This window comes from Lissotriton helveticus, chromosome 11 (assembly GCF_964261635.1).
Source record: "Lissotriton helveticus chromosome 11, aLisHel1.1, whole genome shotgun sequence".
Taxonomy (NCBI): Eukaryota; Metazoa; Chordata; class Amphibia; order Caudata; family Salamandridae; genus Lissotriton; species Lissotriton helveticus.
In genome coordinates, this window is record NC_136072.1 from 323,804,255 (window position 1) to 323,818,519 (window position 14,265).

Genomic DNA, 14,265 nt, shown 5'->3' on the forward strand with positions numbered 1-14,265 from the left:
ACACAAAAAGTTGTTTTGTCTTACGAAAAGGTTGAGTTCTTTCTATGTAGTATAGCAATGCTCTTTTGACATCTAATGTGTGAAGAGCTCTTTCTGCTACTGACTGTGGTTGCGAGAAGAAAACGGGCAGTTCCACAGATTGATTGAGATGGAATGGAGAAAAGACTTTGGGCAGAAATTTTGGATTAGTACGTAGAACTACCTTATTTTGATGCATTTGCAAGAAGGGTTCTTGGATGGTTAGTGCTTGTAGTTCACCAACTCTCCGCAGAGAAGTAATAGCTACGAGGAAAGAAACTTTCCATAATAAAAATTGTAATTCACATCTGTGTAAGGGTTCAAAGGGAGGTCCCATTAACCGTGTGAGAACAACGTTTAAATTCCACACAGGCGAAGGTGGTACTCTGGGAGGGATTATTCTTTTAAGGCCTTCCATAAAGGCTTTAATGGCAGGCACTCTGAACAGAGATAGATGTCTGTTTTGCAGATATGCTGCTATTGCAGCAAGATGTAGTCTAATAGACGTATAGGCTAAGTTACATCTTTGAAGATGCAGTAAGTATCCTATGGTGTGTTGAATAGACACATTTAGGGGATCAATATTGTTGTTGTGACAATATATCACAAATCGTTTCCACTTGGCCGCGTAACATGCCCTAGTGGTTGGACGTCTAGCTTCTTTAATGACATTCATGCAGTCTGGAGGAAGGTTCAGATATCCAAATTCTAGGACTTCAGGAGCCAGATCGCAAGGTTGAGCTGAGCTGGGTCCGGGTGTCTGATCTCTCCACGGTTCTGTGTTGAGAGGTGTGGAGACAGGTGCAGTTTTTGGTGTGGTACCACAGACAGTTGTAGCAGTGTGGTGTACCACGGTTGTCTGACCCACGTTGGAGCAGCTAGGATGAGGGTCAGAGAATGCTGCTGTAGTTTGCGTACTACTAGTGGTAGAGGTGGAAAAGCGTACGCAAATCTGTTTGACCAATTCATCCATATCGCATTGCCTTTTGACAGTGGGTGTGGATATCTGGCGGCAAAGCTTGGGCATTTTGCATTTTCGTGGGTGGAAAATAAGTCTATTTGAGGTTGTCCCCACATCTGAAAGATTGGTTGAAGAACTTGCATATGAAGTTCCCACTCGTGGGTCTGTTGAGTTTGACGACTTAACAGATCAGCTATAGTATTTTGTACTCCTGGAACATGTTGGGCTAGGAGGAATATGTTTTGAGGTATAGCCCACCTCCATCTGTCCTGTGCTAGTTGAAAGAGTTGCAGGGAGTGTGTGCCTCCCTGCTTCTCTATGTAGTACATTGCTGTCATGTTGTCTGTGCGGACTAACACAGCTTTGTTTGCTATTTGCTTCTGGAAAGCTTTTACTGCTAGGAATATGGCTAGTAACTCCAGATGATTGATGTGGAGTAATTTTTGTTGCGGTGTCCACCTGCCTTGCATGGTGTGTTGCAGTAGGGGGGCTCCCCAGCCGGAGAGTGATGCGTCCGCAGTCTAGATTATCTGAGGAACTGGCTCTAGGAACGGTCGACCCTTGGAAAGAATTTTGGTGTTACACCACTGCAGAGAACGATGAGTCCGACCGTCTACCAACACTAGGTCTGTTAAGTGACCTTGAGCCTGGTTCCATTGACGTGATAAGCATTCTTGGAGAGGACGCATTTGAAGTCTTGCATGGGGTACTTGGAAGATGCAAGAGGCCATCATCCCTATGAGTTGCATGGACACTCTTGCTGGGAGGGAGTGTTGTGGCTGAAACTTTGTTAGAAGAGTTTGCATGCTGGCTATCCTTGCTAGAGTGGGATAAGCTAGCGCTATTGAGGTGTTTATTGTGGCACCGAGGTACTGTTGTACTTTGGATGGCTGTAGATGAGACTTGGTGAGGTTTATTGGGAACCCCAAATTGTGGAGCAGTTGGATGGTGGTATGAGTGTGTTCCACGCATTGTTTGTATGAGCTGGCTTTTATGAGCCAGTCGTCGAGGTACGGGAAGACATGGATGTGTTGTCTTCGTAAATGTGCTGCCACTACTGCTAAGCACTTGGTGAATACTCTTGGTGCTGTTGTAACTCCGAATGGGAGTACTTTGAATTGATAGTGCTGACCGTCTATTACAAATCTGAGATACTTCCTGTGAGCCTTGTAAATGGGAATGTGGACGTATGCTTCATTGAGATCTAGAGTAGCCAGGAAGTCGTGCAGCAGGAGCGGAAGGACTTGTTGGAGTAGGACCATGTGAAAATGGTCTGACTGTATGTATATATTTAGCGGTCTGGGTCTAAAGTAGGCCTTAGAGAGCCATCCTTCTTTGGAATCAGAAAATATAGAGTAAATCCCCTGTTTTGTTGGTGCAGAGGAACTGGTTCTATTGCACTTTTTTCTAGCAGGGATACTACTTCTTGCTTTAACAGTGATAGATGTTCTTGTGACATTGGACGCTGTTTGGATGGTATGTTTGGGGGGTAGATGTTTGTTCTAGACAGTAACCTGACTAAATAATTTGTCACACCCACCGGTCTGATGTGATGTTGATCCAGGCAGGCAGGAATTGTTGAAGTCTTCCCCCCAAAAGAGTGGAATGATGGGGGGGAAGGGGAGGAAAGTCATTGGGTAGGGGTAGAGGCAGAGCGTGAGTTGTTGTTTTTGCCTCTGCCTTTGTTGTTGTTACCCCTGTAACCCCATCTCTCGTAGCCCTTAGTGAATGTGGATTGACCAGGGGTTTTTCAGGAAGTGGAGGGACTTTCTGAGGAGTAGCCTCTTGTGTTGCCTCTGTCTGATGAGCGATGAAAGGAACGTCTGGGAACTTGCTGCCGCAAGGCTCCCGTAGATTTTGCTGTATCTGTGTCTTTTTTCATTTTCCCTAAAGACACGTCAACATTTGGGCCAAATAAATGTGTCTCATCAAATGGCTGATTAAGGATGGAGTTTTGTACCACAGGTTTAAATCCTGGAATACGTAGCCAGGCATGTCTACGTAGTAGGGTGCCTGTATTGATTGCCCTTGAGGCGGTATCTGTAGCGTCTAGGGCACAACGGATGGAAGTATTAGTGATATTTTTACCTTCCTGTATAACTTCATTAGCCCTGTTTTTGTACTTGTCTGGTAGGTGCTACATTATTGGCTCTAATTCGTCGTAATGTGCTCGGTCGTATCTTGCCAGCAACGCTTGGGTGTTGGCAATGCGCCAGATGTTAGCTGCTTGTGCTGCTGTTCGCTTGCCGGAGGAGTCAAGGAGCTTAGAGTCTTTGTCTGGTGGTGAAGCCTCAACTGATGTCTGGGAATTAGCACATTTATGCGCATTAGACACTACTAGAGAATCTAATTGTGCTGGACCTTTAATATAAACTGGATCTGTAGGGGCAGCTTTATATTTTTTCTCAATGCGAGGATTGAGGACCCTAGCCCTGACAGGATCCTTAAAAACCTCTGTTGAGTGCTTGATGACACCCTTAAGCATTGGTAAAATGGCAGTAGACCTTTGTGTGTTATCAAAGTGTCTAATAGGAAATCTTCCTCCACTGCATCGGTGTGTAAGTTCACCCCATGATATTGTGCAGCTCTTTGGACTAGTAGGTTAAACCCTATAGTGTCCTCTGGTGGGGAAGGTCTGGAAGGGTATACATCATCTTGTGGGACGTAAGGCACATCCGGGGTGTTATCATCCCATGGATTAGGTGACTGAGGGGGACTATTGGTGCCTGCTGGGTCATGTGCACCCCCACCTAGATCGTCAGAATCTGTGTCTGCATCATCATCTGAATTAGTAGATGGTGTAGGTGAATGCTGTGGTGGAGGAGGTGTAGGAGGAACAATATGGGGAGGTGGGAAAAGGGACCCTTAATGGAGAGGTTGCAATGTCCTTCTTTGGAAGGGGAAGAGGTGCTGGCGCCTCCAGTGGTCTCTTCTTGGAGCTGAGAGTCAGTTGTCCGGTTTTAGGATCCTTTACAAGAGTTTTCTGATTGGGATCCGGTGTAAAATGTTCTTCTGCGTGGGGCAAATCCTTGGGCGTCAAAGTTTTCGGCCCGTTGGTTTTTCTGCACCGAGTTGGTAGCTGGTGTCGAGTCTTTTGGCTTAGGAGTGTGCCCTTTTGCAATGTCTTTCACCGGAACCTGTTTTTTCGGTTCCGGGTGTTTTTGTTGGCTCCGACGCGTGTGAATCTGGCGCTTTTTTACTCGGCTCTGAGTGCGGTTTCGGCATCGTTGAGCCACTACCAGTCTTCGGCGCCGTGTGCTTAGGTGTCGGAGCAATGGTTGACGTGGTAGAAGAAGATGGCTTCTTTTTCGGTGTCGGTATATTGCTGGCACCGGGGATAGGCTGGCTCGAGCCCAAGCCGCCTGAAGGCTTAGTAGGCTTCTTTGCCGGGCCCGAAGGCGGGGCGTGGGAAGCAGTGTCTCGGTTTGCACCCGGGCCCGAAGGTGAGGGTGTGACCGAAGCCTTTTTTGAGGGTGTCGAGTAAGGGTTGGGGTCGATGGTCTTACTTACGACCCGTTGAGCTGAAGTGACGTCCTCGACGTCGGAGACTTCGGCATCTGAGGATCCAATACTCTCTTCGGCGTGCTGGTGTTCTGGCACATCAACGCCCTCTTCGAAGATGTCGTTGGGGATTGAAGCTGATGAGCGAGCCATATTTCTCCGAGCTAGTCTGTCCCAAATGGTTTTCTTGGAGCGGAATGAGGCACACCCCGAACAGTCTTTGGCCTCGTGCTCCGGTGAGAGGCAAAGGTTGCACACCTCATGTAGGTCGGGGTGGGGAAACTTCGACCCACATCGAGGACACTTCTTGAATGGCGTTCTTTCCATGAGCCAGAAAGCAAGGCCTAGGTAGGCCCAAAGGCCTTCGTCGACGACCGGAATCGAAGACTTCGACGTGATAGAGAATCGCGTGGATGTAGCGAGATCGAAAACAATACCGTCGAACTGGGTGAGGATTGCGCGCCGAAGGAAAACGGTTCCAAACTGGAGCGCAGGAAACACATCCAAGCCCGATGGCGGAAAAAAACAATCTGGGGATGGAGCTGATGCCCATGCGCAATGTGGTCCTGAGGAGGAGTCACCTATCTCGTGACTTCCAAAGAACTTTTCAGGACAACAACAAACTGCAAACATCCTTGCCCAACACTAGGTGGCGATCTATGCACAGTGTGCAATGTGCAGCTCATATGCCTCGAACATTGTGTTATCTGGGAGATCCAGAAACACAAGATCCTCAGAGACGGTGTGCTCTAGCCACCCCGCTTCTGCAAGGTAAAAACATACAATCGAGCATTCTCCGGGGCTGCACCAAGAATCTAGAACTCGCTTCCTTCCTCCATCAGAAGATTACCTTCTCTGGCGCGCTTCAAAAAAGAAGCTGAAATATTCTTAATGAGCAAAGTCCTCAAATAATGCTCCCTTGGCGCACCTTTTCTTGATTTAGGTCTGCACTTAATACTCTTTTTTGATTGACCTTCTACATGTTACAACCCTCACTCCTTCTATTGCTCCCTGCACCATGTATTGTAATCAAGTCGTTCGCTGATTTTGGAACAGAATTGACACTTTTGTATATGTCCATGGCTTTGTCCCACTATCATTTCCCTAACCCCCTTTCTTGTATTTTGCCTAGGCCACCCTGTACTTGGAACTGTACCATTTATTGTATATATCTCTTTCTTGTGTCCTATTGTATTCAAGTCGCTCACTGGTTTAGGTACTGTATGGACTCTTGTATAGATCCGTGGCTTTGTCCCGCAATTTGACATTTCCCTAACCCCTATCCCTGTATTTCACATGTGCCATCCTGTACGTAACGCATCTTTCCTTGTAAAGCGCTCGGATACCCTAACGGGTCATGTTCGCGCTATATAAAACTTCAAATAAAATAAAAAATAAAAAAAAGTACGTAATGATTACGCGGTGCGGTTGTTCATCTCAGCCTTGAAAAAGCTGCGGCTCACGGGAGACAGGGCGCAAAACACGTGATAGCTGTGTACAACACAAGTTTTATTATCATGATCTTTCATAACCTCAAATAATTTTGGGAAAAATCACGAGAAGATACGAGTTTCCAACTTTATTTCACAGCTAGTACTGAATGGTTTGGAATTTGACTTACAACAAACATTTACAAAACAATCTTATTGCCCTGGTGTACTTCTCTCTCTTCTGAATTAATGGGTAAGGGAGTTCCCATTTCCATGGACAAGGGGTATCCTAATTATCTACATTGATATACAGTTTGGCAAAAAAATTGGGCCATTACCCCTTCTCGACAATCCCAAGTCTGCCTTGCCTGGATTTCACCACCAGTCACTACCTGGCGCTTTTATCTAGCACCTGTAAATTCTTTGTCATCCCTGCTTCCTCCCTTTGTAATTGTTTTCACCTTTTTCTTGTTCTTTCTTCCCTCCTGTGTTTCTAGCTCTGGGTGAAAAAGTCTGGTGAGTCAAAATAAGTGCTGGGCCCCAAAAATGGGTGTCAGTGATCCCAACCTACAACAACCTACTCAAATTAAGCACTGCAGTGAGTGATATGGCATCGTTGCCACATGTAAGTACTGAGGTAGGTGTTTTCGAGTACAGCGGCTGCCTTCCACAGTAGATTGCAGACATGCCACTTTTCTAGGCTTTGTGAAATAAAGTATTTGCCTACAAACACACAATTTGGGCAAGCAGGGAAGCTGGGCCTTATCCCTGATTTTCCAGTCTTCCAATTCAGCCTCTAGATGTGCATCTCTTTCTGACATTAAAGGTTAATTTGTTGTCTTTATTAAAGCATGGGTAACAGGAGGAACAGTTTTTTTTTTAAAGCTTTATAACAGAAGGGTTTAGATGGTTACACTCTGTATTTCATCAGAGGGAGATCTGAGTCATTCTCTGGATGCTGAGATGAGGTCGGGATTCCAATCGGGTTCTGGTTTTACACAGGCAGACAGGCAGCTGTAGCTACAAAGGTACATCCGAGCCCATAAATCCTCTGTGTTTTGGGCTCGAGGTTCCAAGAGGACCTCGAGCTGAGGCAGAGCCAGGCATGTGGTGGAATGCCACATCGTAGTATACTTGGCATAAAAGTTAGAGGTGTGTTATGAAGCACGGTGCAAAACACATCAGAGAGCGCAGTACACCTCACCGAACAGACCTGCAACTCCTGTCAGTAAAACAGGAGTCCTCAAGGTCCACGTGGGAGCATAACTACAGGCCTATGTTTATTTTCTTTGCATTCTGTGTCTTACAGACCTACAGATCAAAGGAAAACAGTCTGTGTGCACAACTACGAATGGACCTAGAAAAGCAGAGAGCTCTGGAAAAGGGCTAGTTGGTCCTAAGACATTTGTTCAACTGATAAACACGGCGCAGCTTACCTAATCACTGGCAGAGTGCTCCTTGGCTCCTGTTGAAGTCAGGCACTCTTAGGCTCCTGCAGGCAGACTACTTTTCGCCTTCTACTATGACAGGGAACCCACGACTGATGCAGGGAAAGGTACCCCCTCAGTTGCAGTTGCCAATTTGCCTGCCAGGCTCAAACCCGGGTGTTAAGTGATATTTGGTAAGTATCCTAGTCCTACTATTCACTGTCTTCAGGACTCTGCCATATTGGTCTTCTGTAGGCCAGCCCACTGAAGGAGGTCACTTCGGTCCTGCAGCAAGAAGAAGAGACAGAAGCAGCAGAGTCCAGAGAAGAGCTGCTGCTAGAAATACATATATCACAGCCTCGATCAGAACAGTCAGCCAGTCTTCCCTGGAAAGCATTGAGGGGTTCAGTTTATTTATCTTGCTGTCAACTCCGACTACTTGCACTGACTGCCTCAAGATAATTCAAAATAATTGTTTTTAAAAAAAAACCATGTGGGGGGGCGTGGTCTTACCAGCGGTGTGGTGAGACGTGTCTTCGGGGAGCTCTGGTCATCCGCCACCAGTACGAGCTATTAGAGCGGAGCAGGGGTGCCAACACTGTCGCCCTGGGAGTGGACACTGACCACAGCGACCAGGGGTGTCCGCAGTGCAGAGGACTCACGGCCTGCGGCTTCCCCCCGGGCGAACGGAGGAGAACGATCGGTGGCCCAGAGGCGGGAGCCGCCATCTTGTGAACCAAGCACTGAAGGCTGCCAGCGGCTTGCCGGCCCCTGGAAGGCGACTCCACATCTGCGGAGGTGAAGGAGAGACGACAACAGTCGGGCTGGTGTTTGTCGGAGGCCACTGACCGTGACGCTACCATTGCCCCTCCGGCTGTTGCGGAGATCTTGGGGCCTGTGAAGTGGTGATCCTGCCGAGAAGTAGAGGCCCCGGGCTGAGCTGGAGGACTAGGCAGAGCGGTGGGGTCAGGGGACTTCACTCGCTGGCGACTGGGGAAGGCTGTGGCTGGCGGTGGGGCAGCTGGACCGACCAGCCCTGTGAAGCCTCCAGGGAAGATCTCGGCGGCGGGGTTCCTGCCCCCTGTGAAAGGTGAGCCCCGCAGCAGTAATTGCAGGCCCTGAAGGTGAGCGGCGAGACTGGGTGCGCGCTCCCTCGCCATTTTTCCTCCACGCGCTAAACGGTCAGGAGACCCCGGCCTCTATGTACTTTCACCCCTGGAGAATTGTGCCCTGCTGGAGGCCCCCACCCTTCTGAGTGCTGGTACCTGGGGGGCTCGAGAAACGTCTGCAGGAGGCCGGCACAGACGGGCTGCTGTCATTGGCCCTCCGGCTGTTGCGGTGATCTTGGGACCTCTGACCCGGCCAAGAAGTAGAGGATCCGGGTGGAGCTGGGGACTGAGCAGAGCGGTGAAGGTGGAGACTTCGCTCATCTGCGGCTGGTGAAGGCTGTGACTGGCGGTGAGGCAGTTGGACCGTCCAGCCCTGTGGAGCTTTGAGGGGCGATCTCGGCGGCGGGGCTCCCGATTGCGGGGCAGGCGGACTCTGCCCCCTGAGACTGCTGAGCCCCGCAGCAGCACTTGCAGGCCCTGAAGGTGAGCGGCGGGGTTGGGCGCACGCACCCCCACCATTTTGCATCCGGCCCCTGTGTGTGCTAGCCCCTGGAAACTTGTGCCCTGATAGAGGCCCCCAGCCTTCTGTGTGCTGTCACCTGGGGGGCTTGAAGAGCGTCTGCGGGAAACCGTTGCTGTCAGAGACTGTCGCCATTTTGAAGCTGCAGCCCGGTGCGGCCTGGAGCCCCTGATCATTCTTCACCGGCGCAGCGAAGGCCCACGCCCTGCCCTACTCTGCCTAGCTGTTCGGAGGGGAAGCGGATTTTGGACTTCACCCTAGGGGACTTGCATGCAGGGGGAGGTGCGACTGCAGCTAGAAGCCGCCAAAGAGGGGCGCTGTGAGGCAAGTGCACCCCTTCCATTTTGGACCCTGTCCCCCTGTATGGCCTGAGTAGCGCGATACATTGACCTGGATGTGCGGGCTCCTTTGATTTGGTGTGCTTCTTGAGTATCTGGTGTGGGGGGGTCGGGAGTGGTATATGTTATTTGTCTTAAAGAACTGGGCCATAAACTATTGGTCACTAGCAGTTATTGCCCTGAGACGGTGGGGCCCCCGGCGACAGAAGCTGTAACACCTCTGGCCAGGCTCAAGGGTGGAGAGGATGGGCAAGTAGTGGCCTTCAGTGAGGTGGCCTGACGAACTGGGAGGTGATTTATCCACATACTATACCAAGGTCGCCGCCCTGGACATTGTCAGACAGGAAGCACAGCGATAGGGAGTGAAAGGTTGTCCCCCCTAGGTACCTTGCACCGGGCTCATAGAGAACACGCTACCGGGCTGTCTACGGAACTCCTCGGGGCTGGCGATGACGCGCTCCAGAGGGGGCAAGGCCGACCCGGCTGCGGCCCCCAGGGACAACTCTGTTGTGCCGATGTGGGGAAAGTCGGGGGCGTCGGCCCCCGCTGAGGGGCCACCGCAAGCCACCGGGAACTCGATGCTGGTGACTCAGGCATTCATGGCCTCTTTCATGTCAGAACTCAAAATGGAAATTGGCTCCCTACGCTCCGAGGTGCACACCTGCATGCGGGAACTTCGGAAGGAAGTTACTGAACTGGGAGACCGGGTAGATGGGCTGGAAAAAACAGTGGATGCCCATACAGGAGACCAAGAACAATTATGGCAACGCCTGGCGGTGCTGGAGGAGCAAAACATAGAGCTACAAGTAAAGCAGGAGGACCTGGAGAACAGGAGCCGCCGGAATAACCTCCGCATCCGGGCGTTCCTCTCGGGGAGGAGGGGAAGGACATCTTGACATACGTGGCGCAACTCCTCCACGAAATCTGGGGGGATGATGATGCCTCTCCGCCGGCTTTGGATCAAGCCCACCTGGTCTCCGGGCCCACGGGGAGGACGGGGCTTATCCCAGACATCTTGACAAGAGTCCACTTTTTTTACAGAGAAGGAGGCCATCTTAAGGGCGGCACGGGACAAGCCGGATCTTAGCCACAAGGGGCACAAGATACAGATCTTCCAGGACTTGGCGCCAAACACTCTGCGACGACGACGTGCCTTCAAGCCAGTTACAGCAGAGAAACTGCAAAACATGGGCATCTCCTACCAATGGGGCCACCCTTTCGCTCTCATTTTCCAGTGGGAAGCCAAGCGAAAAGTGATACAGACCTACATGGAGGCGGCTCAGCTGCTTCATCTGCCGACGTCGCCACCGACAAGCCCATCTCGCCCGCGGCACCAGGAGCAGATCTCAGCCAAACCAACCTGGACCACTGTACACCGCCATCGACGCTCACATCCCCTGGACGAGCGGTCCGCCTCGCAGGCTAAACAGGACTTCATCGCGCATATCAGATCCCTTCAGGGGTTAGGGAGGAGGTCATCTCGCACCCCTCGACTCCATGACCAAGCAGGCAGATGCTCACAATGAGCTTGGCAACATATCTCTACAACACATGCACTCTCCTCCCTAGGTTTGTGGTCTGTGGTGATGTCCTACTCTACGCCCCAGCTCCCGGCCAGTGGGGTGGGGGATGCCGGGACCTTCCCACTAGATGACCTTGGAACTTGCTGCAGACCTCCCCTGAACTGTCCCTGAGGGAGTGACATCCCTGAGAGTATCCGAACCCTAGGGTGTAGGATGTCCTGTAACTGGGATAGAGTGTTGCGGCCCGGTTGGCCGATATGTTTCTACACTGATTTGTGGCCCGTTTGGTCACCTTTGGGTTTCTTGATCTTCTCTCTTCCTTCTTGCTTCTCACTGGTTTTCTTCTCCTTATCTTTCCCCTTTTCTGTAATGCGCTGGGTGGTGGGCCTTGCGGCAGCAGCGCCTTATGTGGGCTGGGATGGATGATTTTCCTTATGTCTCTGATGGGGCGGGATGGGGGTGTGTGGACGGGCCCCGTTTGGACTTTAACATGTCTGTGACCCTACCTAGCCCTTTAAAGGTATTAACGCTTAATGTCAAGGGCCTAAATTCCCTCAATAAACTGAGGAAAATGTGGCGCTATCTCCTCCAACAGAGCCCCGACATCATTTTTTCACTGGAAACCCGCCTTCTACAGACTGATGCGCACCAACAGGTCAGAAAAATCTTTGTTGGCTTTGAAACAACGATATTTCGAGGGAGGGGACAAGGTGGGCAGGCTGCTGGCGAGACGGTTGAGGGCGCGTGCGGCCAAGGCCCATATAGCCAATGTCCAGCTGCCGGACGGGCCTACTACTCTGCACTGTATAAGGAGGAGACGCCACCCCTGGATGTGGTGGCGGATGTCCTGAGTAAATATACGGGGACGCCGTTACACCCACACTATGCAAAGAACCTGGAAGGCCCAATCACCAAAGATGAGATAACAGCAGCTATGAGGGATCTCCCTCTTGGGAAGACTCTGGGGCCAGATGGTCTCCCCCTATCCTTCTACCGCATGTTTAAGTCTCACCTCGGAGCTCATCTCCTAAGGCTGTGCAACTCCTTTACTGACACAGAAGGACCGTCTTCCGATATGGGTATGGCGGAGATAGCACTGATCCTGAAGCCAGGGAAGGATCCCACGCTATGTGCGTTCTACCGCCCCATTGCCTTACTAAATACCGACTTTAAAATCTACACCAAACTCTTGGAGAAACGTCTTTGTAGGAGAGTAGCGTCTGCTTTCCTATGGTCACCCCACTTTTTGCTTCACTGTTTTCGACTTTAATGTGGCTGTGGGCCTGCTAATTATACCCACAGCCCTACTGTTCTCTCTCTAAATTCACACCATGTACTTTAGGTACATCACCAATTGGGAAATGGGTCACTCTTATGAGTCCCTGTACAGTGTACCCTAGGTACACAGGGCATAGGTGCACCCAAGGCCTACCAGGGGCTGCAGCATATCTAATGCCACCCCTGGCTGGCCATCCAAACTGACACCTGGCTGATCACTCAGCTGGGGCAAGGTTGTGTAATCACCCCTTGCTTAGGTATAGTATTCCTATACCTACCCTTATATATAGACACATATGCACCTATAAGTCACTCCTATGGCAGGCCTTAACAATCCTGAAGGCAGAGTGCTTGGTTTTATGTGAGATGAGGCTCCAGCATGAGCTGAGCCTGTCTGCAGGTTTCTGAACAATGTCCTTATAGCTGTTCTATGATATAGCCATACCATATGATATAGCCATACCATATACTCTTAAGTGCATTATAACCCTCGCGGTTGAATGCTGACTTTGGTTTGGCTTTATCAAAACATGTCGTGTAAGATGTCATACGCTTTGGAATACTACCCCCTCGCCAGTTCTGGCAACGGGGGTAGCATTCCACCCTTCTAGAGGGAGAAGACATGTTGTTCCTACTAATCCCGGTTAAAGTTAACCAGAGCCTCAGCATCACAAAATGGATGCTGCTGCCACAGACACAAGTCTGACCTCCTGCTGCTGGAGTCCTTCCAGCGAGGGAGGCTTGGACAATAGGTTTCCTGTCTTGGGAGGTGCTAGCAGCACCCCAGACAGGCCATAGTGTATTGGGGCAGGGAGGGCTGAATGAAATGAGACACTGCCTGGGGCACACCCATAGGAGGGACCTAGCAGGTAATCCAGCCCCTAAATTTGGTATATAGGTAGGAGCTGAGTCCCAAGACTTTAGATTTATCCGGACTGAAACTTGAAACGAAACTCTGGACCTTCGACGTTCTACCTGAAGATAGAAGACTGAAGAATCTCCCTTGTGGTCAAGGAGTGACCACCCTGTGTAAGCAGGCACCATCAAGCGATCAACGGTTTGCTTTGTCGACGCTCCCGCCGGAGCCCGAGCACCGAGCTTGACAAGACCTGGACTTCTAGACTTCCAACAGCCCAATCCACAGCCACAGCAGAGCTGAGACCCGTGGAGGCGACGAGAGACGTGGGACCGGCCATCTTGGAAAGCCAGCGAATTGCTTTCCGTGCAACTTCTGAGGCACCCTCGAAGTTGTGCATTGGGGATTGAGAAGCCCCAGCCCCAAGCACCAACTGCACCGAAGATCAGCCCTCCACGAGTTCTGCGTGGGGCCCTTATGCATTTTCCTGCTCGACGTGTCTGTCAGGTCACTTGCCCGTTTGCTAGTGGCCTCTGTGACGACGAACCTTTGAATTTACACCGCTGGTCTGGTTGCTCCAGACTGGCCCATGCTTCCCTGAAAAGGAGAAGCCCGTCAGACCTTGCTGGTCTGATCCAGAAGCCATCTTCGATTCCTGTGTGGGTTGCCTTTGCCAAGGCTTGTTGACTCCAATCCAGAAGCCCACACCGCCGACAGCGAGAGCCTTCGTGGGACAGTCCGTATCCAGCTCCTAGTTGTCGTCGACACCTCCTGGTCCATGTGGCTGCAGAGACCAGCTTCACGACATCACCTGATTGCTTCGCGACATCGCCTGGTTCCGTCCTGGTTCCATCCTGGTCACTGGCTAGTGACCCAGACTCTGTCCCCTCTGCTTTCAGGTACTCTTCATCCTCGATCTGCCCTTGGATCCAACCGGACACTTCCCTCCTGGTCGCCTGCCGTATCTTTCTTCACGGCTACATAGGATTCAGCGACGAAACCCGACACACTGAAACCTATGCACCCGCTTCCTGTGGGTGAGGTTATTAATTGGGTTTTGTAGAGCGCGTAGTAACCCGTGAGTATCCCAGCGCTGAAACCACGACACTCGAAACAGAGGTGAGCCCGGGGGAGAAGGGAAGTATTACGGGAAAAGGTGCGTTTTCAGCATTTTCCTAAAGCGGAGGTGATCAGGTTCCGTCCTTAGTTTACGGGGGAGGGAGTTCCAAAGGCTGGCCGTATTCACGGAGAATCGGCGGCCGCCTGTGCGGGCCTTTTTCACTCTGTGGACTGTGATGAGATGT

General features: G+C 50.9%; 1 protein-coding gene across 1 annotated transcript in view; it reads right to left on the reverse strand.

The window, feature by feature from the left end:
• Positions 1–14,265, reverse strand: part of UBXN7 (UBX domain protein 7) — a 701,503-nt gene that overhangs the window by 292,033 nt on the left and 395,205 nt on the right. The window lies entirely within an intron of this gene.